The following is a 22,849-nucleotide window of genomic DNA, read 5'->3' on the forward strand; positions in this document are numbered from 1 at the left end:
CCGCGCTGAGGGAGAGGCATGCCTTTGTTCCCACCAGGCCAGCCAAAATTCCTGGAAGGATGCCACAAATCCCACATCCTCCAGCAGGCTGTTATTAAAATGCCAATAGGCTGGCCCCGGCCTCTCCGAAGAAAGAGAGGCCGTCACGGCCACCAAATGGTGGTTCGAGAGCGGGGCCGGCCGTACGGTGGAGGAGTGGGCCTGCAAAAGACAGCGAGAGAAATAGATGCGATCCAATCGGGAGTGGCTCGACCGTTGTTCCTCCACCCGGACAAAAGTGAAAGTAGCGTCATCGTCCAGGTGGTGGTCGCGCCAGACGTCCACCAGGGAGTGATGGACTATGATCCCCCTGAGGACATCTGCAGCAGCCGGGCTCAGCTCGATCCCTGTGCGGTCCCACTCCTCGAGGCTGCAGTTGAAGACTCCGCCCAGGACTAGGCATTCGCGAGGATCCAAAGTACCGAGGAAGGCAGACGCCTGCTGAAAGAAGCGCACTCTCACCGGGCTGGACACTGGGGCATAGACATTGACAAGATGCAACGTTTGCCCCTCCATCCGAACCCGGAGGTGCAGCAGGCAACCCAGCATGACCTCGGTAATACCCAGCACCTCGGGCAGTAGGTGCAGGGAGAACAGGGTCGCCACCCCGCCCTGACTGGCCGAAAGGTGGCTAAAGTAGACCCTGTCCCCGCACTCCAGCCGCCAGCTCGCTTCAGCGGCTGGATCCACATGGGTCTCCTGCAGGAAAATAATCGAATACTCCCCCTCCCGAAGGAAGGAGAGCACCTAGCACCTGCGAAGACCCGACCTACAGCCACGGATGTTCAAAGTGGCAAAGATGGACGGTGACATAAGGAGGGCTGGGGATGATCCTTGCGGTCTGGGGCGCTAGCGGCTCCCATCAGACCCCGCAGCAAACCGTGACCAACCCCGAAAGCCAGCAGGGCGTCACGGAAGCCGCGGGCCCGCTGGTAAGCCGCAGCATCCCGCTTCCTGGTACCTTTGCCCTCCCCCATAATGGCCCTCACGGTCTGGAGAACAAGATGGAAATCGCCCCAGTGCTGAAGAGCGAGATGCACTCTGTGGAGCCACGAATGTCCTCCAAGAAAGAACACATCTTGCTCCTCGGCGCGGCAGGGACCGGGGTCACGGACTCTGGGACATCCCTCGATTGGGCCCCCCTGCCAGCCCCGTGGCCCATTGAGACGGGCACGCAGGGATCAGAGCCCCACCGGGGCTCCCGTCCCTCCGGCACCGCACCACCCGATGCAGCACTCAGTCCTAGGAACAATGGCAGAGGGAGAACTGCAGCCCCTGATGGGCCAGAAGAGGGAAAAACAAAAACCGCCTCCTGGGGGCCCCCATAAAAAGAAAATGAGGCAACCCCGGGGACAGCAGCAACAGGAGGGGCGAGGGAAAAGAGATTAAGGGCAGGAACAAGGGCTGGAACTGGGTCAGGGACAGGGACAGAACACAGATCTAGGAGGGGAGCAGGGACAAAATCTAGGGCCTGAGTGGCAGAGCCTCCGGGGCATGGTGCCTTATGACCCGACATGGTAGTGAAAGGGGCAGCAAGGGAATGGGGCCCCTCCACAGCGCTAGGCTCAGGTGCCCCACTAAACGAGGCACCCACCATTACAGCGCTGGGGAGAGATGAAAGCAGCGGCCCCGCCTCATGGGGTAAGGCACCCATGGGCTCAGAGCCCAGCCGCTCGGCGTCGGCTGTCGCCACAATGTGCACGGCGGTGTCAGCCAGATTACCATCGCGGCCGGGCAGATGGACATGGCCCGGGGCGTTGCAGAGGCCAAAACGGGAGTAGCCATCTGAGGCGGAGGGAAGGTGAATGGGGGGGGGGCACCAGAGGGCAATCACCCTTACCAAGGTCTTCTAACAGGGGGGCATCCCCTCAGTGGTTGGGGTCAAGCCCAGGGCCTCGATCTCAGCAAAAATAGAAGCAAAGTCCTCACCCACCTCTACAGGTTCCCCCTCGACAGCAGCCGGGGCAGTAGCCATTGCAGCACCTACAGGGGGCACAGATGGCAACGGAGCAGCAGGGGTGCCATCCATAACCCCCTATTCGTGATGCCTCAGCAACTTCTTATGAGCTTCGTTGTCATGCACCAGAAACTAGGAGAAAGGAGGGAGTTAAAAACAGATGAAGAACAGAAACAGGGAGTGGAGACTGCAAGTTTCCATATGTCCAAACAAACTGTTCCTAGCACTTCTGGTACAAGAATGCGGGCCCACCTCTTATCTCGTTCTCTGCAGCTCAAGCAAGCATGTCCTCAGTTTTCACAGAGAGACAGGAATGGCCCAGCAACTACTGTTAGCCTAACTTTGGCTAAGCTGGCCAAACAATGTTCTATACTCCATATTTTTGGACCTAACACCTGGATGGTTAGATGGGCAGAGCAAACTGCTGGGCCAGGGAGCAGAGAACAGAGCCAGAAGGCAGGTGGAAAGGTGGAGGGGGCAGTGGTGGTGGCAATAGAGGAGCAGGTGGACTAGGGGGAGGGCTCCAGGCCAGTCCCCCAGCTCCCCACAGCAAAGGCACCTGTTACCGGCACAGGGGCCTGAGGACAGCAACAGTGGGGTTCATTGCCCGGTGTGCTTCGCGTCAATAAACATACCGGGGTGGAGAAACAATCAAAGTTTATTTGAGATCTCAAAGTGGTGCAAGGAGACAGGCAAGTCTCAAATCAAGCACACCAGCAAAAACAGTTTCTCTCTTCTTCATACATTTTACAACTAAGCCCCCCCTCTCTCCCCCTCTCTACTACCCTCCCTCTACTCCCCCTCCCCTCTCTACCGAAGGCATGTTTATACATTTAAGCAATTAAATCATTCTAGGGCTATAATCTAGCTTGTTAGTAACACTCCTCTAAACAGTTATTTGGTTCTGTTTACCCTTAGTTTATTACCCCTTCCCCAGCTAGAAACATGAAAACCTCATCATTATCGTTTGGTACCTAGTATGAGCAAGGTCGTAATTGCTAACTGGCTGTTTACACATTCCAATTCCTGTCCTTGGTTGTTAAGGTCGATCAGAGTTAAACATGGAAGGACAGAGTTTAAACATGGAAGAACTCTGGCTCAGGCAGGCCTAGTAACCCCAACAGTTCCCTCCTTTGAGAATACTCAAGCTTTTGGCTGAGTTTTCTCATATTCTGTAGACAAGATACGATTGAGTACCATGGAGCTGGGGTTCTCAATGAGGGAGAATGCTGGGATTTCTGGGGAACGGGGGGCACACAGCTTACGGAGGAGCAATTTAAAACAAGCAATCAGGAGGAGGGTGACCAGGCACAGTACCACACCTGTGAGGAGGAGACGCACAAGGCTATTTCCCAGTCCTCCCAGGTTGGGCAACCAACTCCAAAGGGAATCAAAAACTGTGGGTTCCCTTTCCTGAGCCTTCCACTGCTCAAAAGCCTGTTCGGCTGACAGGACGTGCTTGTTAATGTCCTGTGAGTTTTCTGGGACATAAGTACAACATTCACTCCCAATAAGGACACACACCCCGTCCTGGGAGGCTAAAACATAATCTAAGGCCTGTCTATTTTGCAGGGACAGCAACCGGAGCTGGTAAAGCTCTGAGTTAAGGCTTTTCTCTATGGCCAAGGTCTCATTGGCGAACTTGGTGAGAAACACAGAGAGCCTATGATAAAATTGAGCCAGTTGTCCTACCCCATAGGATGGGAGAAAGATCATACCCAATCTGTCTCCTTCTGTAATGGGCTCTGGGGTGGCATACAAAGATCTACGTTGCCTGGCGCGGCCAGGGGGCAGTTTAGGGAGGACACGAAGGGGCGGGGCAAGATATCCTAGATAGCAGCTTCCATACCACCGATGTGGTAGCCACTTATAGGCAGAGGTACCGCAAATATAAAAGGAGTGGCCACTCCTTACCAAGCCATTATAACCTCTACTCCACCTATTTACTTGTGTGTCATTAAACGATCCAAACCGGGCGGTAGAGTCGGATTTGCCGTTAACATAGACAGGGATGGAAACATCACTGTCAGAGGATAAATAATACTGACAGGTGCTATTCCCAGCAAACCAGGTGTGATTGCTGGACTTAAACTGTCGATAGCACGCCAACCCAGGGGCCACTGGCCGCAACCTAATAGGGGAAGGGATATATGTTGAGTTGGCCTGCGGCTTCCAGGGGTCGTCCCTTAATGCATACTGGACTCAATGGTACAGTTCTGTGACAAGGGGGTACCCGAGGCATTTTTCCCCCTACTGAACCATCCCCAACAGATATCTGACCAATTCTGGGGAACTACCCTCCAGGGTAACCCTGCAGCATGGTGTGGGATTTGGGAGCATACCCAGCAGTTGGAGAGGTTAAACTCTTGGGCAAAGCAAACCTTCAGGGATTCATATGTGTTTGTCTCTAAGTTAGTAGGGATTCCTTTCCATCCCGCATGTGCCTGGGGGGAAACGGGAGTTAACAAGAGGAGTGTCCCTATGGCAAAGAGCACCACTGTGGCAGACCCTGGATCTGAACTCATATAGGACAGGTGACCCTAGGGCCTAACAATCACAATTCCCCAAATACCCACAAAATAACAATTACCAATAGTAAGCAGATTAAAAACAAAAGGGACCAGGACACCAGGTTAGGCCGGTCCTGTGAAAACAAACACAACCAACGCTCAGAGGTCTCGCAGGGAGTGCGCTGTGACTGTCCAAAGAGATCACAGGGCATTCCCAGCAGACACTATTGTCGTCTGAATAACCGCTTAAGTCCCAAATCGTCGCTGGCAGTCTTCTCTGCAGGCTGGACGGTCCACCGTTCAGGAGCAGGCACTGCTTTCAGACAAGAGTGATGAATCCAGTTCTTGTGTCCCTCAACCTTTGCTGCTGTATGGGAGACCAGCAGGATGGTGTGGGGTCCCTTCCACTTCTCTTGGAGAGGCTCGTCCTTCCAGGTCCGGACGAGTACGGAATCGCCTGGCTGCAAGGAGTGGATCGGGGCATCCAGCGGGAGAGGTTGCAAATCTTTGGTATACCTGTGGAGAGAACAGAGAACAGCAGACAGAGAGCACATGTACTGAGATAAGAAGCCACACCCCATTTCCCACTCCCTTGCCAGAACCGGTGTACCATTCATAGGCCATGCCTTTCCAAACAATCTCGAAGGGACTGAGCCCTAACCTGCCCTTAGGGAGAGCGCGAATGCGGAGCAAAAACAGGGGGCAAAGCATCAGGCCACTTAAGGGAAGCCTCTTGGCAACCTTTGAGAGGTGCCGCTTAAGTGTCTGATTTGTACGCTCCACTACCCCACTGGCCTGCGGTCGCCATGGCGTGTGAAGCTTCCAGGGGATCTGTAGGGCATCCGATATCTTCTGAACGACTTGGGATGTGAAGTGTGGTCCGTTGTCAGATTCCATCCACTGGGGGAGCAATCTGAGCCTTACTCTGTGCTACTGGATATCCTCAAAGTCCAACAAAGTTCAGGAGGCTCACAGTGGCTTTAAGGCAAGAGGTTAGACCCACTGCAGCAATTAACAAGTCATCCACATATTGCAAGAGGAGGACTTTGTCCTCGTTGTCCCACTCCTCCAAGTCTCTAGCCAGGGCCTGGCTGAAAAGGGTGGGGGAATTTTAAAATCCCTGAGCCAGCACTGTCCAGCAAAGCTGCTTTCTAACCCTCCTTTTGTCCTCCCACTCGAAGGAGAAAATCTCCTGAGACTGGAGGTCAACCGGAATCGTGAAGAAAGCATCCTTTAAATCCAGGACTGAAAAATGGGTGTACTGCCCCCCTACAGAGGCCAACAATGTACACGGATTTGGAACAAGGGGGTGTAGAGTCTTAACCCGCTCATTAACTGCCCTCAGGTCCTGGACCAGCCAGTATGTGCCATTGGGCTTTTCTACAGGCAAGATAGGAGTGTTCCAAGCTGACTGGCATTCTCGAAGTACCCCGCACTTTAGGAACTGGTCTATAGTTTCCTGCAATCCCTCTCTGGCTTCCCTTTTGATCGGATACTGCTTGATTCGCACTGGACCTTTTCCTGGCAAGAGCTGAACAGTAATAGGAGTATGATGGGCTGCCTTTCCTGGGATCCCTGATCCCCATACCAGAGGAAAAACGAGCTTCTCCCACTGACTCTACTCTGGGGCTTGCATGGCTGAGGGTTCAATTGCAAGAGTCATTATCCAGGCATTCTCTGGAGGTAAGGTAAGGCTTATTTCATCTTGAGTGAAATGCAGGGTGGCACCTAAGCGACAAAGCAGATCCCATCCTAATAGTGGCGTTGGACAATCGGGGAGGTAAACCAGTTTGTGAGATAGAGTTCTGTTTCCCAAAGCACATTCCACTGGGGCATATACTGGGCACTTAGTTCCTTTCCCTGTGGCTCCCACCACAGTGAGGGAATCTGACACAGGCAGCTGAAGGGGTTGGTTTATAGCAGTTCATGCAGCTCCAGAGTGTATTAAAAAGTCTGTGTCTGAATCTCCCACCCGCATTTATACTCAGGGTTCCGGGGGCAGGATAGTCCATCTCCCCTGACACCCCTATTCTTGATCCTCCGCTGCCATCATAGGAGTACCTTCCCTTTCGGGGCACTCATTTTTCCAATGTCCCTCCTTTCGGCATATAGCACACTGGTTGCGACCCAGATGCCTTTCCTGTGAGCCAGGGCGCCCACATCCACGTCCTCTCATTCCCCGGCCCCTTCCACCTTCCTGAAATCTTCCCCTGCCACCAGCCTGTACTGCTGCAACCATCATTTTCACTTGCCTCTTTTCCTTTTCTCCCTCCCTAAGGCTGTAAGCCCTGTTTGCAGTTTCCAAAATCTGTGCCATTGTCATGCCCATCAAATCCTCCTTTTTCTGCAGTTTCCTTTTAATATCAGGGGCGGCACGGCTGGTAAAGATACCCTTTATAATTGCCCCAGTAGCCTGATCATCGGGGTTTGCATTAGTAGTTTGCCTGATGGTATCCCGAATACGCTGCAGAAAAGCAACCCGACTCTCTTTTGGCTCCTGTACTAGCTCATACAGCTTAGCCCAATTGTTATGTCAGACAGCTGAATGTCGGAGACCATGTAATAGGAGTTCCTTGTATACAGTGAGATGGGTGAGATCTGCCGGCACGTTGGGATTCCACCAGGGGTCTGCTGTAGGGACCTGAACTGCAGCAACAGGAACATTTGCTGCGTTGGCCTCATGTCTGAGCTGTGCCTCCTCTCGTGCCTTAGACACAACCTGATTACGCTCCGCCTCAGACAGCAGGGTCAGCATAAGGACATTACAGTCATCCCAGTCAGGCTTATGGCTAGCCAGACACCCTTCAAAGACCGAGATAAACTTGCTTGGATTTGTAGAGAATTCCCCTGCCCATGCCTTAAAAGCTGCTAGGTCCACTGGGTTAAAAGGCACATGCGTATAAACCTGCATTGTAGTGGCTGGGCGATTTTCTGCTCCAGGACGCGCTATCAGAGTCTCAGTAATCAATGGATAGAATCCCACCAAGGGGGCAATCTCTGGGACCTGAGGCACCCTATCTTTATACGGTGGGGGTATTGGAGCCGAAGGGACACCGACTCTGCCATTACAACCAGGGGAGGGTTCTGAGGACTAATAATAGTTACTACCGAACCCGTCAGAGTCAAATTACACTTTTGCAAAAGATCTGATCTCTTAACATAAACAACTGTACATACATATGTTAATTCCATTTACCCGTACGCTGACAAAACAAAAGCAATTGAAGGATCGTATTATAATTAAGTGATCCCTCCGGTGGCCACCTTTCCTGGTCCTCTAGCTGATATTGAGGCCAGTCTACTGTACAGAATCTTTTTAATTTACTTTTAATCAACGGATCCGATCCAAACACTTCCCAGTTCACCAGAATGCATTCTAAGGGCATACACCTTGCCCTGCCTGCAGTACTCCGTCCCTGCCCCATACTCTAGGGAGACACTGGGCGCCCCCAGGTCAAAACAGGTAAAGTCCCCACTGGACTGTTCCTACCTTATCCAAGGGTCCGGTTCTGCACCGTTGCCCTATCCACGGGAACGGTTCCCCACCGTCGCCCGCAGCTGCTTCTCCACTACTCGACCGCGTTGCATCGTTGTGCCCTCCGGGGTCGACCAAATCACGTCTCCGCCGAGGCCCCCGATGAAGTCACCGGTGAGCGCTCTAGGCGTCGTCATAATCCGTCGGCCGCCAGGAGGGATCCGGGCAAGGCAAAATTTCAGCCTCGAGCCCACCCAGGGACGCCAAGACTGTTGTCAGCACAGGGGCCCGAGGACAGCAACAGTGGGGTTCGTTGCCCGGTGTGCTTCGCGTCAATAAACATACCGGGGTGGAGAAACAAAGTTTATTTGAGATCTCAAAGTGGTGCAAGGAGACAGGCAAGTCTCAAATCAAGCACACCAGCAAAAACAGTTTCTCTCTTCTTTATACATTTTACAACTAAGCCCCCCCTCTCTCCCCCCTCTAATACCCCCCCTCTCTCCACTACCCCCCTCACCCCACCTCCCCTCTCTACCAAAGGCATGTTTATACATTTAAGCAATTAAATCATTCTAGGGCTATAAATCTAGCTTGTTAGTAACACTCCTCTAAACAGTTATTTGGTTCTGTTTACTCTTAGTTTATTACCCCTTCCCCAGCTAGAAACATGCAAACCTCATCATTATCGTTTGGTACCTGGTATGAGCAAGGTCGTAATTGCCAATTGGCTGTTTACACATTCCAATTGCTGTCCTTGGCTTTTGAGACCGATTAGAGTTAAACATGGAAGGACAGAGTTTAAACATGGAAGAACTCTGGCTCAGGCAGGCCTAGTAACCCCAACACACCTACCACCACAGAAACAAGGATGTAACAAATCCCCTCCACAAAACAAGGCCTTCTCTACTCCCTCCTCACCTCCAGCAGCAGTAACAGCTCCCCAGCAGCAGCAAGGGCAGCAGGAACCCAGCCAGGGGGCCCCCAAAAATGATGGAAAAAGTGGAGCCTCACACTCCCCTCTGAGGGGCACACCAGTAGGGTCCTCCCCACAGCAGCAGGGGCAACCAGCCAACAGAATGGCCTCAAAAGAGTGGAAAACAGGTATCTCAGCCCTCAGAACAAACAGGTCCCTTGTTCCCTCCCTGGGTAAGGTAACAGGGACAGTTCCAGAACAAGCAGGAACCAGTTAAGGCAGGCAGGTTAATTAGGACACCTGGAGCCAATTAAGAAGAAACTGCTAGAATCAATTAGGACAGACTGGCTAATCAGGGCACCTGAGTTAAAAAGGACCTCACTTCAGTTTGTAGCATGCATGCGAGGAGCAGGGAGCAAGAGGTACGAAGAGCTGAGAGTGAGAAGGCATATTGCTGGAGGATTGAAGAGTACAAGCATTATCAGAACCTAGGAGAAAGGTCCTGTGGTGAGGATAAAGAAGGTGTTGGGAGGAGGCCATGGGGAAGTAGCTCAGGGAGTTGTAGCTGTTGCGCAGCCATACCAGGAGGCACTCTAGACAGCTGCAGTCCACAGGGCTCTGGGCTGGAACCCGGAGTAGAGGGTGGGCCCGGGTTCCCCCCAAACCTCTCAACTCCTGATCAGACACAGGAGGAATTGTCCTGGACTGTGGCTTCTACCAGAGGGGAAGGTCTCTGGCCTGTTTCCTGATCCACATGGTAAATCTCTGAGGCGAACAAATCCGCCAATAAGCACAGGACCCACCAAGGTAGAGGAGGAACTTTGTCACAGAGGCAATAAAGAATAACTAAATGTTTAAGCAATGGCAGAAAGCAAGGATGGTGGGAAGTTATGAGGAATACAAGCTGGTAAAAAAGATAGCCAAAAGAGTGGTTGTGATGTTACTTAATTTAGGGTTCCCATCCTCTACCCTCCCTGGGCCCGGGATTCCAATGGCTCTCTACAGGTTAGCAGGACCTTTTCCCACTGAATGAGCCTTAAACATGTACATGTATGTATTAATTAATCAGCAGAATACACATGCCAAGCATCTAATGCTCACCACTCCCAATAAAGCAGCCAGACATCTTCTGATGGCCAGTCAGTGTCCTATCTCGTACGGGGCTCCAGCTTCTGCACAGTATGATTGTGCAGGGGTTAAGAGTTCTGGCAGCTTTGGTCTTGAGCTGTGTCCCAGAGTTAGGTTCCAACAGGCCTCTCATCTGACCTTCATTATAGAGTGAAAATGAGAGTCCTTATTTATACCTTAACCAATTATTTTAATTGAAGCGTAACTATACAATAATGTTAACCAGTCATAACACCTATTGGGCTAAAACAATATTCCTAGCAACAGCAAAACCTCATAATTTCTACTTATCAACAAAAGCAACTTTTTACAAGAAATGAACACAGACATCAAGTAAGAAACTTGCAGAAACTCAAGGTTAGCTGTCCATACTCCCCTCCATTCCCATCACCTGTGATTTTACTGAATCTATCCCTGTTAGTAATGCTGCAACTGATACGTCTCTATCTATCTAAGCAAAGGCCACATGGCGGCAAGTATAATAGGCTGGGGAAGGCTGTGCCTCCCCAAACAGCCCCTCCTGGCCCTGCCCTGAGGCTCCCTCCTGCTTGCCCTTGGCCCCAGCCCAGGGAGGCTGCTCCTCTTCCAGAGAGCCTGCTGGGACGCGGGGTAGGGAAACTGGGACTTGAAGTGCTCAAAGCTGGGGCTGCCCAGTGCTTGGGGGAGCCCTGGAGTTTGGGCTACACCGCCCAGTGCTCCAGGGCTAGGGGTGCTGGGGCCACGCAGCCCGGTACTCTGGGGCTGGGGGTGGGGCCGCCCACCAGCCTGCCCGGTGCTCCGGGGGCAGGGGAGAGTGTGCGCCACCCACTCTGCGCCACCCACCCTCCTGCCTAGGGTTGCCAGGTGTCTGGTTTTCGACTGGAACACCCAGTCAAAAAGGGACGCTGGCAGCTCCAGTAAGCACTGCTGACCAGGCCATTAAAAGTCTGGTTGGCGGCGCAGGCAGGCTCCCTACCTAGCTCTGTGCAACTCCTGAGAAGCTGCCGACATCTCCCTCTGGCTCCTAGGCGGAGGGACGGCCCCAGGGGCTTTGTGCACTGCCCTCGCCCCCAGGAACCACAGCCAATAGGAGCTGAGGGAGCAGCGCCTGCAGGCACGGGCAGTGTTCAGAGCCACGTGGTCACACTTCCATCTAGGAGCCGGAGAGAGATGTCGGCAGCTTCCCGTGAGCTGCCTGAGATAAGCACTGCCCGGAGTCCACAACCCGAATATCCTTCTGCCCCAGCCCTGAGCTCCCTTCTGCACCCCAAACCCCAACCCCACTCCAGAGACCATATCCCCAGACAGCGCCCTCACCCCCTCTTACATCCCAACCTCCTACCCCAGCCCAGAGCCCTCTCCTGCACCCCACACCTCTCATCTCCAGCCCCACCCCAAAGCCCTCACCCCCAGCTGGAGCTCTCACCCCCTATTGCACCCCAACCTCCTGCCCCAGCCTGGAGCTCTCTCCTGCACCCCTTATCTCCAGCCCCATCTCCAGCCCCACAGTTTCACACACTCTCCCCCCAACCAGTGAAAATGAGCAAGTGAGCAAGGGTGGGGGAGAGCGAGCAACTGAGGGAGTAGGGGTGGAGTGAGCTGGGGGGTGCGGCCTCAGAGAAGGGGCATGGCAAGGGTGTTCAGTTTTCTGCAAATAGAAAGTTGGCAACCCTACGCCTGCGCAGTGTTCTGAGGCTGCACCGCCCACCGAGCACTCCGGGGCTGGAGGTGCTTGGTTGGCTATGGGCTTGGGGGGAGAGAGGGCTGGCAGCCGTGCGGGGTCTCTGGACTTCGTCAGGAGAAAGGAGCGGGAGGGGCGGGGCCTCAGGTGGAAAGGGTGGGCCAGGCCAGAGGCTAGGCTCCCCGAGCCCATGGTTCACCCACCGCCAGGCAACACAGAATTCCCTTGACTCTAGTTTTTGATTCCAACTTATGGTGGCTGAGCATACAAGGTGGCTGCGATTTCTACTAAGTCCATACACAAGATGGATGTGCATCACGTCAAGTCCAGGCCTCTCATTACAGTGGAAGCTAAGGGTCAGGAATTTAAAGACTTTATATGCATGTGACGCTCTGTACCTCGGGGGGAACACCCAGCACCCCAATGTGCATCCTTGTAAAATGATTGTGTGGGATCCAATGCAAAGTTTGTCATGTCTTTGGAAGGCTCACGATGCACAGAGCATGGTTGTTATAGTGATGTTATAGTAATTGTTACAGTAATGTTATAGGTTATATTTTCATGTATACAGTTATGAAGCTGAAAATATATCCTCATGGCTTAAAGCAAGCCCAGGAAAATCTCTCCAAGAACAGAGAGGCAGTTCACACCTCATCAGGGCAGGTATGGGACAAACCCAGCCCAGCCTCACAGGAACAAAGGATGCTGGCCTAGGCAGCAAGAAAAGAATCTGTTAGACTCTCGAGTGAGTCACCCTCCTTCCTTTGGCCAGTTTGGAACTCTGATGAAGCAGGGGGGCAAAGACAAGAGGGAAGAAAGGACATGATAAAAGGGAGAGATGTTTGCCATGCTCTTCCTCTCTCTTCCACCTCCACCTACAGACACCACACCACCCAACTGAAGCGCTGATCAAAGGGGAGAGCCTGGCTGAAGAGCAACCAGTCAGACTGTGGTGAGAAGCATCTAAGTTTGTAAGGGCATTGAAAGTGTTAAGATCAGCTTAGAATGTGTTTTGCTTTTATTTCATTTGACCAAATCTGATTTGTTATGTTTTAACTTATAATCATTTAAAATCTGTCTTTATAGTTAATAAATCTGTTTGTTTGTTCTACCTGAAGCAGTGCGTTTAGTTTGAAGCGTGACAGAGACTCCCCTTTGGATAACAAGCCTGGTACATATCAATTTCTTTGTTAAATTGACGAACTCATATAAGCTTCCAGTGTCCAGCGGCCATAACTGGACACTGCAAGATGGAGGTTCTTAGGGTTGTGTCTGGGACCGGAGATATTGGCTAGTGTCATTTGGTTAAAAGTAGCTGGGAGTAGCTTACATGCCAGAGGCTGTGCATGAACAGCCCAGGAGTGGGGGTTCTCACAGCAGATCAGGGTAAGAGTGAAGGATTGGAGTGACCTGGCACATCACTGGTCCAGATAACACCAGAGGGGAATGTCACAATGCGGTACTACTAACAGCTGCAATTGTTTTATGTGAGCAGAGCTCACTAAAGGCCCCAGTTGTCTTGCCAGTGGCAAGCAGCGATGAGGCCTCAGAAGCAGTTCTGGTCATTTGAGCAGCAGGTAGAGCAAAAGCAGTAGCTGGACCCCGCCACAGCAGGCAGAGCAAAGTGGCAGTCAGATTCACTCACACAATTCACGGCTTCCAAACAGGAGGGCAGCAGAGCAAGCAGCAGCGTGAAAGCAGTTGTATGTACTGCAGTGGGAGAAGGGGAATTCATAGCAGTTTAGTTTACACTATGCCCCATTTACTGTGTCATGGAAAAAGTCACCCACGCATTATTTTGATCAGAGACTCAAGCCTGAGGCCCATTTATTGCAATACATACCAACGCGTTGGGGGTAGAGGTTACAAACCACTCCCCCAATCTGGAGTACAATTTGCCTTTTTAAAGCCGAAAACTGCAAACACGTTACACATAATTTATGAGGATAGGAGAGTTAGGGTCTTTCCGCCCTTCTCCGCAACCCCCAGGCAATTTCTCGGCATAGAGGGTTCATTTGGGTAGAGGGGTTCCTGGTGGTTTCCGATACTGGCACTACTTTGCCTCATTTGGGGTGCTTGTTGTGCAAATGTTCCCATCAGGGTGCAGTTTACGGGAAGGGAGTCATGCACTTGGAGAAAGGGGGGGGGGGTCTAGGGCAGTCCAACGGAGAGATATGATTAGTTAGTTTAATTAGTTACACTCTTGCTTATTGCTTCATACAAGCGGTTATTATATTTCGCCAGACACACAAGCGGTTATTATATTTCATTTACCATAAACGCACATGCTAATATTATTGCTGCTGGGCCTCCCCTCCTCTCATCATAACCCTTGAGTTTCTAGCAGAAACTGTGACGCCTAGTCTGGTTCAGGCTTGCGGCCTGTAAGGCAAGTCCAGGCCGCTCTCCCGATCAGTACAGGGGAGGCCTGCCAGGCCCATCCCTCCACAACTGCATATTCATTTTGATGATATAAATAGCAAGAAATGTTTCCCTCTTTCTGGATTTTGCTGTACAAAACAGATCCTATACTGAGTCTTGTGTATCGCTGATGTGTGGAGAAAACAGGAATTCCATATGGATTCTGGCTGACCTCTTCACTCTCTCTCTCTCACTACTTCTTCCCTTCCTGCCATTACTCATACTGTGTTCTTGTTAGGGAAACAGTGTACTTATTACTAATACCTTCTATTTCTTAAGAGCTGGTGAGTTATGTTAGCTACTGTGACAGGGTCAGGCCAGATGGCTACAGAAGAGTGTTCCTTTTGAGTATTGGGATGTGGGCGAGCACTAGCTCTCCCACTGCTGAAAGCCCCTCCTCCAGCCTAGGGAGGGGCTACTAAACCCAGAACCCAACTGAGTTCAGGGGACAACAAAGGCAACAACAGGAACAGGCATGGGGGTCAAAGGGCGAAAACTAAGGAACCGAAAGGGGACACCGAGCAAAGAACCCCGGACAGCGCCCACTGCTCCTCGAAAACATCAAGAGAGCCGGCAGCCGCTGCCCAGAGGAACTCTGCCCGGATATGTGAATGGATGAAAGAACAAAAAAATGGCCCCGCAGTCGCAGGTCCCACCCCCGCCAGCCTCCTCTCCCTGGTGTTACGAATGGCAACCTTGGCCATGGCTAGGAGGAGGTTGACGAGGTGGTCCCGCAACTTCGTGAGGCCTCGGATCGGGTGTGCGTAAAGAAATAAGTGCGGGGGAAAGTGCAGCCAGAACCTCAATAAGAGGTTCTGGAGGAGCTGGAAAAGGGTCTGCAGCCTGGCGCACTGAAGGTACGCGTGCGCCATGGTCTCCCTCACGCCACAGAAGGGACAGACTTCAGGGACAGTGGTAAACCGCGCCAAGTACATGCCCGGTTACAGGAGAGTGTTAGAAGGCAGATATATTAGTCCCAGATTAAGTAGATCCCTTTTCCCTGGGTAAGGTAATAGGGGCAGTTCCAGAACAAACAGGAACTTGCTGGAACCAATTAAGGCCGTATTGGCGAACCGGGAAGTGGCGGGCTCACCCGCCCACTACTAAAGGCCCCTCCCCCAGCCTAGCGGGAGGGACCACTGGACCCAGTACCAAATGATTACTTGGGACAACCAATAAAAAAAAACAGGGAGCGAGGTGACGGTCAAAGGTTCAAAAATCAGGGAACCGGATGGGGACACCGAGCAGAGAACCCCGGACAGCGCCCACTGCTCCTCGAAGGTGGCAAGGGAGCCAGCGGACGCTGCCCAGTGGAACTCCGCCCGGAGACGTGAGACCAAAGAGGTACGGAAGTAGGCCCCATAGTCGCAGAGCACCCCCTCGTCCAACATCCTCTCCCTGGTATTATAGATGGTGAGTTTGGCCAGGGCCAGGAAGAGGTTGACGAGGAGGTCTCGCGACTTAGTGGGGCCACGGATAGGGTGTGCATAAATAAACAAGTGAGGGGAAAAGTGCAGCCAGAACCTCAACAAGAGGTTCTGGAGGAGCTGGAAAAGGGGCTGCAGCCTGGCGCACTGAAGGTACGCGTGCGCCATGGTCTCCCTCATGCCACAGAAGGGACAGACTTCAGGGACAGTGGTAAACCGCGCCAAGTACATGCCTGGTTACAAGAGAGTGTTAGAAGGCAGATATATTAGTCCCAGATTAAGTAGATCCCTTTTCCCTGGGTAAGGTAGTAGGGGCAGTTCCAGAACAAACAGGAACTTGCTGGAACCAATTAAGGCAGGCAGGCTGTAACGATGCGGTTCCGGCGGGACTCAACTGAGAGTGCCAATTCAGGTCAAATCGCTTAAAACAGGGCAGTTACAGCCCAAGGCTGGAGTTTTTCCACCTCTAAGGCAAACCAAACCAGCCAGACAAAGAGAACTTTGGTCTCATCCCACTGGCTAACCACAAGTCACACAAGCAATTCCCTTAGACACTCCAGTTTCCCAGTATCACCATCAGTGCTACTTGTTATGGGGACAAATGGTTATGAAAACCAATACCCCAGTAAAAGAAAAAAGGTTCTCCTGATCCCAAAGGATCAAGCCCCAGACCCAGGTCAATATACAAATTAGATCTTACCCACAGATTACGCTGTTGCCAATTCTTTAGAATCTAAAATCTAAAGGTTTATTTATAAAAGGAAGAAGATATAGCTGAGAGCTAGAATTGGTTAAATGGAATCAATTACATACAGTAATGACAAAGTTCTTGGTTCAGGCTTGTAGCAGTGATAGAATAAACTGCGGGTTCAAATCAAGTCTCTGGCGTACATCCACAGCTGGGATGAGTCATTCAGTCCATTGTTCAGAGCTTCAGTTTGTAGCAAAGTCCCTCCAGAGGTAAGAAGCAGGATTGAAGACAAGATGGAAATGAGGCATCAGCCTTTTATAGTCTTTTCCAGGTGTAAGAACACCTCTTTGTCCTTACTGTGGAAAATTACAGCAAAATGGAGTCTGGAGTCACATGGGCCAGTCCCTGTGTAAGCGGGGGAATGGTCCCGCTATTGTGGGGAACTTTCCTGGCTTCTGCACTATCCCGGAAGTGGGCTAGCGAAAGGATCTGAGTCCTCACTCCCACTTCCTTTACCCAGAGGCCTCCCTGCCCTTGAGGACTCCCCTTCCACTCTCATGTCTGGCAGAGTCCTCGTAACCCCAACAAGGCTGGGCCCAGGATTCCTGGGGGGCTCGACCCCCAACCCTGCTGTGGTCACCCAGGACAGGGGCTAGGGTGTCCCCACTCCGGGGTACTCTCTCTGCACTGGGCACCTCCCTGATCCACTGATCATTTCATACAATTTAAAGCAAATACAAGTTGTTTAATTAACAATTAATTTTAAAAAAGAATAAGGAAAAATGGGAAAGGTTAAAGGAAAACATGTCACCCCGCTCTGTGGCAGGGAACATCACAAACAGTGTCTCTGGAACGTCAGGGCAATTCAGTCTGTTCCTTGTAGGTCCCAGGCTCCTTCTCAGGCCCTGGCTGTGCTGCAGAGACGCTGCGGGTCGGACACTTGCTCTGGCGGTGGCCACACGCTCTCAGGCTGTAGGTGGCAGGACCCTTTTTCCCAGCATCGCCTCTGCCCGGTCGGGGTTATGATCCCCCCTCCAAGTCTGGCCTGCAAGGCCTCTTGGCTGAGGTGTCTCCCTGTGCTGGGCCCACTGCCCAGGGTCCCCCTCGCTCTCCCCAGCTGCTCACCGCACTCGGCTCTGGACTGCTCCAGCCCCAGCTCCAGCCCCACTCGGCCTCAGCACGGCTGCTGCTGCTGCTCTGCCTCCAGCTCCCTGGGCTGCTTCTCTGGCCCCTCTGGCTCTGGTTGCTGCAGCTCTGCCCCCAGGACAGCTCTGCTCTGCAGGCTGCTTCTGTGACTCTGCTCCCAGCTCTGACCTGCTTCCTGGCTGCTTGTCTGGCTCCTCTGGCTCTGGTGGCTGCAGCTCTGCTCTCTCTGGGCTGTGCTCTGGCTTTGGGGCTGCAGCTCTGCTTCCAGCAGCTCAGCTCGGGCCCCTGCTCTCTCCTTAGCTCGGCCCCACTCTGTCTGACTCAGGCCATTCCAGCTCACACAGAGGACAGGACCCCCCCCCCCCCGGCCTCCTGACTCTCTGATTAGCTGCCCGCCCTGTCAATCAGGCTGATCTGGAGCATTGGCCTCTCCCCATTGCCCCTGGGGACTGTCAGTCTCAGGCTCCTGATTTGCCATCGACCCCTCCCCTTTTAGTGCTGGGAGCTAGCCAGCCAAAACACCCCCACTGAGTGTTAGTAAGGGGGTAACAGTCCCCTTACACCTGCATACTTTGCTGAGTTGCAAGGCATATTTGCCTTCTCTCAATGGGTCAATTGTATAGCTGATGATCCTTAATGGGCCATCAAGCAGGCTAGGCAGAGCTAACACCAACTTGTCTGGGATGTCTTCCAGAAGCATAGCAAAAGTTTGAAATACAGACAGTATAGAGCCAATATGCATAACTCCAACTACAAAATTGATACACACATATAGACTGCATAATTATAACCAGCAACCATAACCTTGTCTTAGACACCTCATTTGACCCCCTTTATGCAAGAGTTGGTGCAGCTACAGGACTTTGGTTGCAACCATGTTCTATATGGTCCCAGTTTAAATCAATAATGTGACACAGGCTAATTAGGATACCTGGAGCCAATTAAGAAGAAACTGCTAGAATCAATTAGGACAGGCTGGCTAATCAGGGCACCTGAGTTAAAAAGGACCTCACTTCAGTTTGTAGCATGCATGTGAGGAGCTGGGAGCAAGAGGCACTAGGAGCTGAGAGTGGGAAGGTGTATTGCTGGAGGATTGAAGGTACAAGCATTATCAGACACCAGGAGAAAGGTCCTGTGGTGAGGATAAAGAAGGTGTTGGGAGGAGGCCATGGGGAAGTAGCCCAGGGAGTTGTAGCGCAGCTGTTCCAGGAGGCACTCTAGACAGCTGCAGACCACAGGACCCTGGGCTGGAACCCGGAGTAGAGGGTGGGCCTGGGTTCCCCCCAAACCTCCCAACTCCTGATCAGACATAGGATGAATCGTTCTGGATTGTGGCTTCTACCAGAGGGTAAGGTTTCTGGGCTGTTCCCTGACCCACATGGTGAAAATCTGAGGCAAACAAATCTGCCAATAAGCGCAGGACCCACCAAGATAGAGGAGGAACTTTATCACACTACCTAGGGGGTCACTCAATTGGGGGAACTGCAAAGAATGGGGCAGACAATCCCCATAAAGCTGGTGGATATTCCAATATGTAGATTTACCAAGCCATGATTAAACAACTTCTTTATTACCTTACTGGTTACTCATAAGTCCAAACAACACAGTTCCCTTAAAGTGATCCAGGCTTCCATCCAGGTACCCACGTCAAATATGATGAAAATTTCTTTAGATCTTATTTCATTATATAAAAGAAAAGGTTCTACTAATCCCTAAGGATCAGACACATTACCTCCCAGGTTAACGAATGTTCAGATCTTACCCAAATACACGCTACAGCCAATTCTTATTAAAATCTAAAGGTTTATTTATAGAAAGAAAGAAAGGTAAGAGTTCAAATTGATTAAAGGAATCAATTACATACAGTTATGGCAAAGTTCTTGACTCAGGCTTGTAGCAGTGATGGAATAAATTGCTGGTTTACATCAAGTCTCTGGAATACAGCCACAGCTTGGATTGGTCATTCAGTCTATTGTTCAGAGCTTCGGTTTGTAGCAAATCTCCTCCAGAGGTAAGAAGCAGGATTGAAGACCAAATGGAGAAGATGCAGCTGCTTTTTATAGTCTCTTGGCATGCAGCCTGTGCTTCCTTTGTTTCAAACACAAGCTGCCCAGCACATGGCTTGGAAGTCTTGGAGTTCTTTCCATAGGCATGTCCCTGCATGCTTTGCTGAGTCATAAAGCTGTGCTCATGCCAAACTGTCTGGCGTGTCACCCAGAAGCATTGCACAAGTTTGAAATACAGACACACATACATATCTATAATTCATAATACAAAGGTGATACAAATATATAAACAAGATTTTCATATCCAGCAAATTATAACATCTTTGCAGATATCTTAGATGGCATATCTGGCTGATTACTTCGTGGGCATTACCCCAGGAGCAAACATTTGAAATCCAGGTATAGAGGCAATACTTATCACTTTAAATACAAAAATGACACATGCATACAGATAGCATAATCATAACCAGCAAAACATAACCCTTTTATAGACACCCACTAGACAACCTATGTACAATATTTGCTGCAAATATATAACAGTGGTTGCAAAAATGATTTATATGATCATATATTAATCAGATAACGTCACACTAACGAAACAGAAAAAGCACCTGTGAGCTCTGTCCTTTAAGAGCTTTTTCCTTGTTTAAAAATCAGACTCTAAACCAGTAGTTCCCAAACTGGGGTTTGCAAAATGTTTCAGGAGTTCTCAGAAAAAATTCTGTAATGGCGGACAGAGCTGTCACTAGGGACCCAGGGCTTGGGGGGCAGCAGCCAGGACCCAGCAGCGCGGGGCCAGCAGCCCGAGCACCGTGGCACACAGGGTGGCAGCAGGGACCCTGTCCCTGGCAGACGGGGCAGTTGGGTGGCATGAGGGGCAGAGTGGGAGGAGGAGCTGGGCTGTACATGGGGGGCCATCCAAGCTAATTTGTCCCTGTCCCCGCACCCTCCTGATGGTGGAAGAAAAAGTATTTGCACACCAAATCAGCCGGAACCAAGGTTATCATACTCAATGTAGTGGTAACGACTCTCAGTTAGTCCATGCTCAGTCATTCTCTGTAGCATGCCGTTTTGCTCCAATGAGACGTGAGTGAATCTTCTCATTTACTAGTTTGTTCATTTGTTAGCGTTCTCAGTGTGGGTTATTTTATTTTTTATTTGAACTGTTGTACACCCAGTATGGACATGTGGCTGAAAACGGAAAGTGTAAAGACACGAGAAAACAAACGTTTGATATCAGCTAGTGTTTTGTCAAGTCCAAAGTGTGGAAAATCTAAGTCAAATGATCATGATGGTACTGGAAAGTTGCTTATGAAGAAAAGAAAATATGACAATTATATAAAATATGGCTTTACATGCATTGGCGATTAAGAGTGTCCAAAACCACAGTGTGTAATTTTTGGTGATGTTCTAGCAAACAGCAGCCTCAAACCTTCTCTACTTCAGCGCCACTTAAAAACTTGGCACCCCGCACAACTTGACAAGCCTGTTGATTTTTTTTCAAGCGAAAATTAGCTGAGTGGAAAAGTGACATCACCAGTTTTGTATGCAAAGCAAGTACTGATAACGAAAATGCACTTGAATCATCATACCGAGGGAGCTACTGAGTAGCAAAAGCATCAGAAACCCATACCATAGCAAAGAGCTTAATTGGTCCATGTATAAAAGACATAGTTCATTGCATGCTCGGAGAAAAGGCTGCAAAAGGGATTGACGTAGTACCTTTGTCCAATAGTAGATTGTCACGAAAAATTAATGACATGTCAAGTAATGTAGCGACCACAATTGTATATAGAGTGAAAAATAGTCCATATTATGCTATACAGTTGGATGAATCAACTGATGTTGCTAATCTATCTATTTTGCTACTGTTTGTACATTATGTGAATGAAGGTACCTTTCGCTGGCCAGCCAAATCCCCCCCCCTTTCACTCAGGTTGGGTTTGCTTCCAGCTAGAGTCCTTGGGGTTTGTTCCCACCGCAGCAGTCACCAGGACCCCAACTTCCAGCTCCAGGATACATGTCTCTGTGCACCTCTTTCACTCCATTACAGCCAAGTCATGCTTCTGGGTTTTACTTGCTTTGTCTCTTAAGTCCAGGTTGGTGGGCAGCCTTTCCTTTTTCCAGGTCAGCCTTTTCCCAGGCAAATTGTACATCAATTTCCATTTGTCTTCCCTTGAGACCATCACTCGATGAGCTGGGATACCACAGAGAACACCCTCCTGCCAGAACAGGCACCCCTCCACTCCTGTCTTGCTAAATTAGACACCCCAGTCAGCTTCAGCACAGACAGAGGTTGGGCCACACCCATCTGCAGTTCACTGAAACTGAGATGCACTCAGCTTAGGGGCTTCTTAGTTAACAGAGACATTCCCAGCACCCATTGTTCAGTCTTTCTGGGCAATTTGCAACTTGTGTAGTTTTAGCTTCTTTTGATCTTCATTCATACTTATTTTGCTTCCTTTTCTGTCCCTACTTCCCTTTCCCGAAATAAGCAAACAGAAAATAACAAACCAGTAACCACTTTGTCTGTTCTCCAGCCACCACACTTAAAACTCACTTAAAATCACTACCAGTATCTCAAAGCAATCAGCTGTGCACAGATCCTGCCGACTACGCCACTGTGACGGGTTGGATCACAGAAACCCCCCTGGGAGCTGCCACCCGATGTGCAAAGACTACCCCTGCTTCTGTTTTCCCTGCCAGCTCAGGACTCCAGCACCCTGTCTTGCTGAGCCAGACACTCCCGTCTGGCTCCAGACACAGATCCAGGGTCAGAATCTCCTGTCTCAAAGCTGCAAGTTTACCTGAAAACAGCTCGCAGTAGTGTGCTTGTCTTTAGCACTCAGATGCCCAACTCCCAATGGGGTCTAAACCCAGATAAATCCGTTTTACCCTGCATAAAGCTTATGCAAGGCAAACTCATAAATTGTTCGCCCTCTATAACACTGATAGAGAGATATGCACAGTTGTTTGCTCCCCCAGGTATTAATACATACTCTGAGTGAATTACTAAATAGAAAGTGATTTTATTAAATACAGACAGTAGGATTTAAGTGGTTCAAAGTAGTAACAGACAGAACAAAGTAAGTCACCAAGCAAAATAAAATAAAATGCACAGATCTATGCCTAATCAAACTAAATACAGATAATCTCACCCTCAGAGATGCTTCAGTAAGTTTTTCTCAGACTGGACATCTTCCAGGCCTGGGCACAATTCTTTCCCCTGGTACAGCTCTTGTTGCAGCTCAGGTGGTAGCTAGGGGATTCTTCATGATGGCTCCTCCCTCTCTGTTCTCTTCCCCCCTTTATATATCTTTTGCATAAGGCGGGAACTCTTTGTCTCTCTGGGTTTCCACCCCCCCTCACTGGAAAAGCACCAGGTTAAAGATGGATTCCAGTTCAGGTGACATGATCACATGTCACTGCAAGACTTCATTACTCACTTGCCAGCACACACATATACAGGAAGACTC

General features: G+C 50.6%; 1 long non-coding RNA gene across 1 annotated transcript; it reads right to left on the minus strand.

The window, feature by feature from the left end:
• Positions 1–2,803: 2,803 nt before the first annotated feature.
• Positions 2,804–19,402, minus strand: LOC128838900 (uncharacterized). Its single transcript, XR_008445318.1, has 4 exons — positions 19,232–19,402; positions 9,996–10,160; positions 7,997–8,306; positions 2,804–5,022 (listed from the first exon to the last, which is right to left on the minus strand). It is a non-coding gene; the product is annotated as an uncharacterized LOC128838900 (long non-coding RNA).
• Positions 19,403–22,849: the final 3,447 nt, after the last annotated feature.

Source organism: Malaclemys terrapin, chromosome 6, assembly GCF_027887155.1.
Source record: "Malaclemys terrapin pileata isolate rMalTer1 chromosome 6, rMalTer1.hap1, whole genome shotgun sequence".
Taxonomy (NCBI): domain Eukaryota; kingdom Metazoa; phylum Chordata; order Testudines; family Emydidae; genus Malaclemys; species Malaclemys terrapin.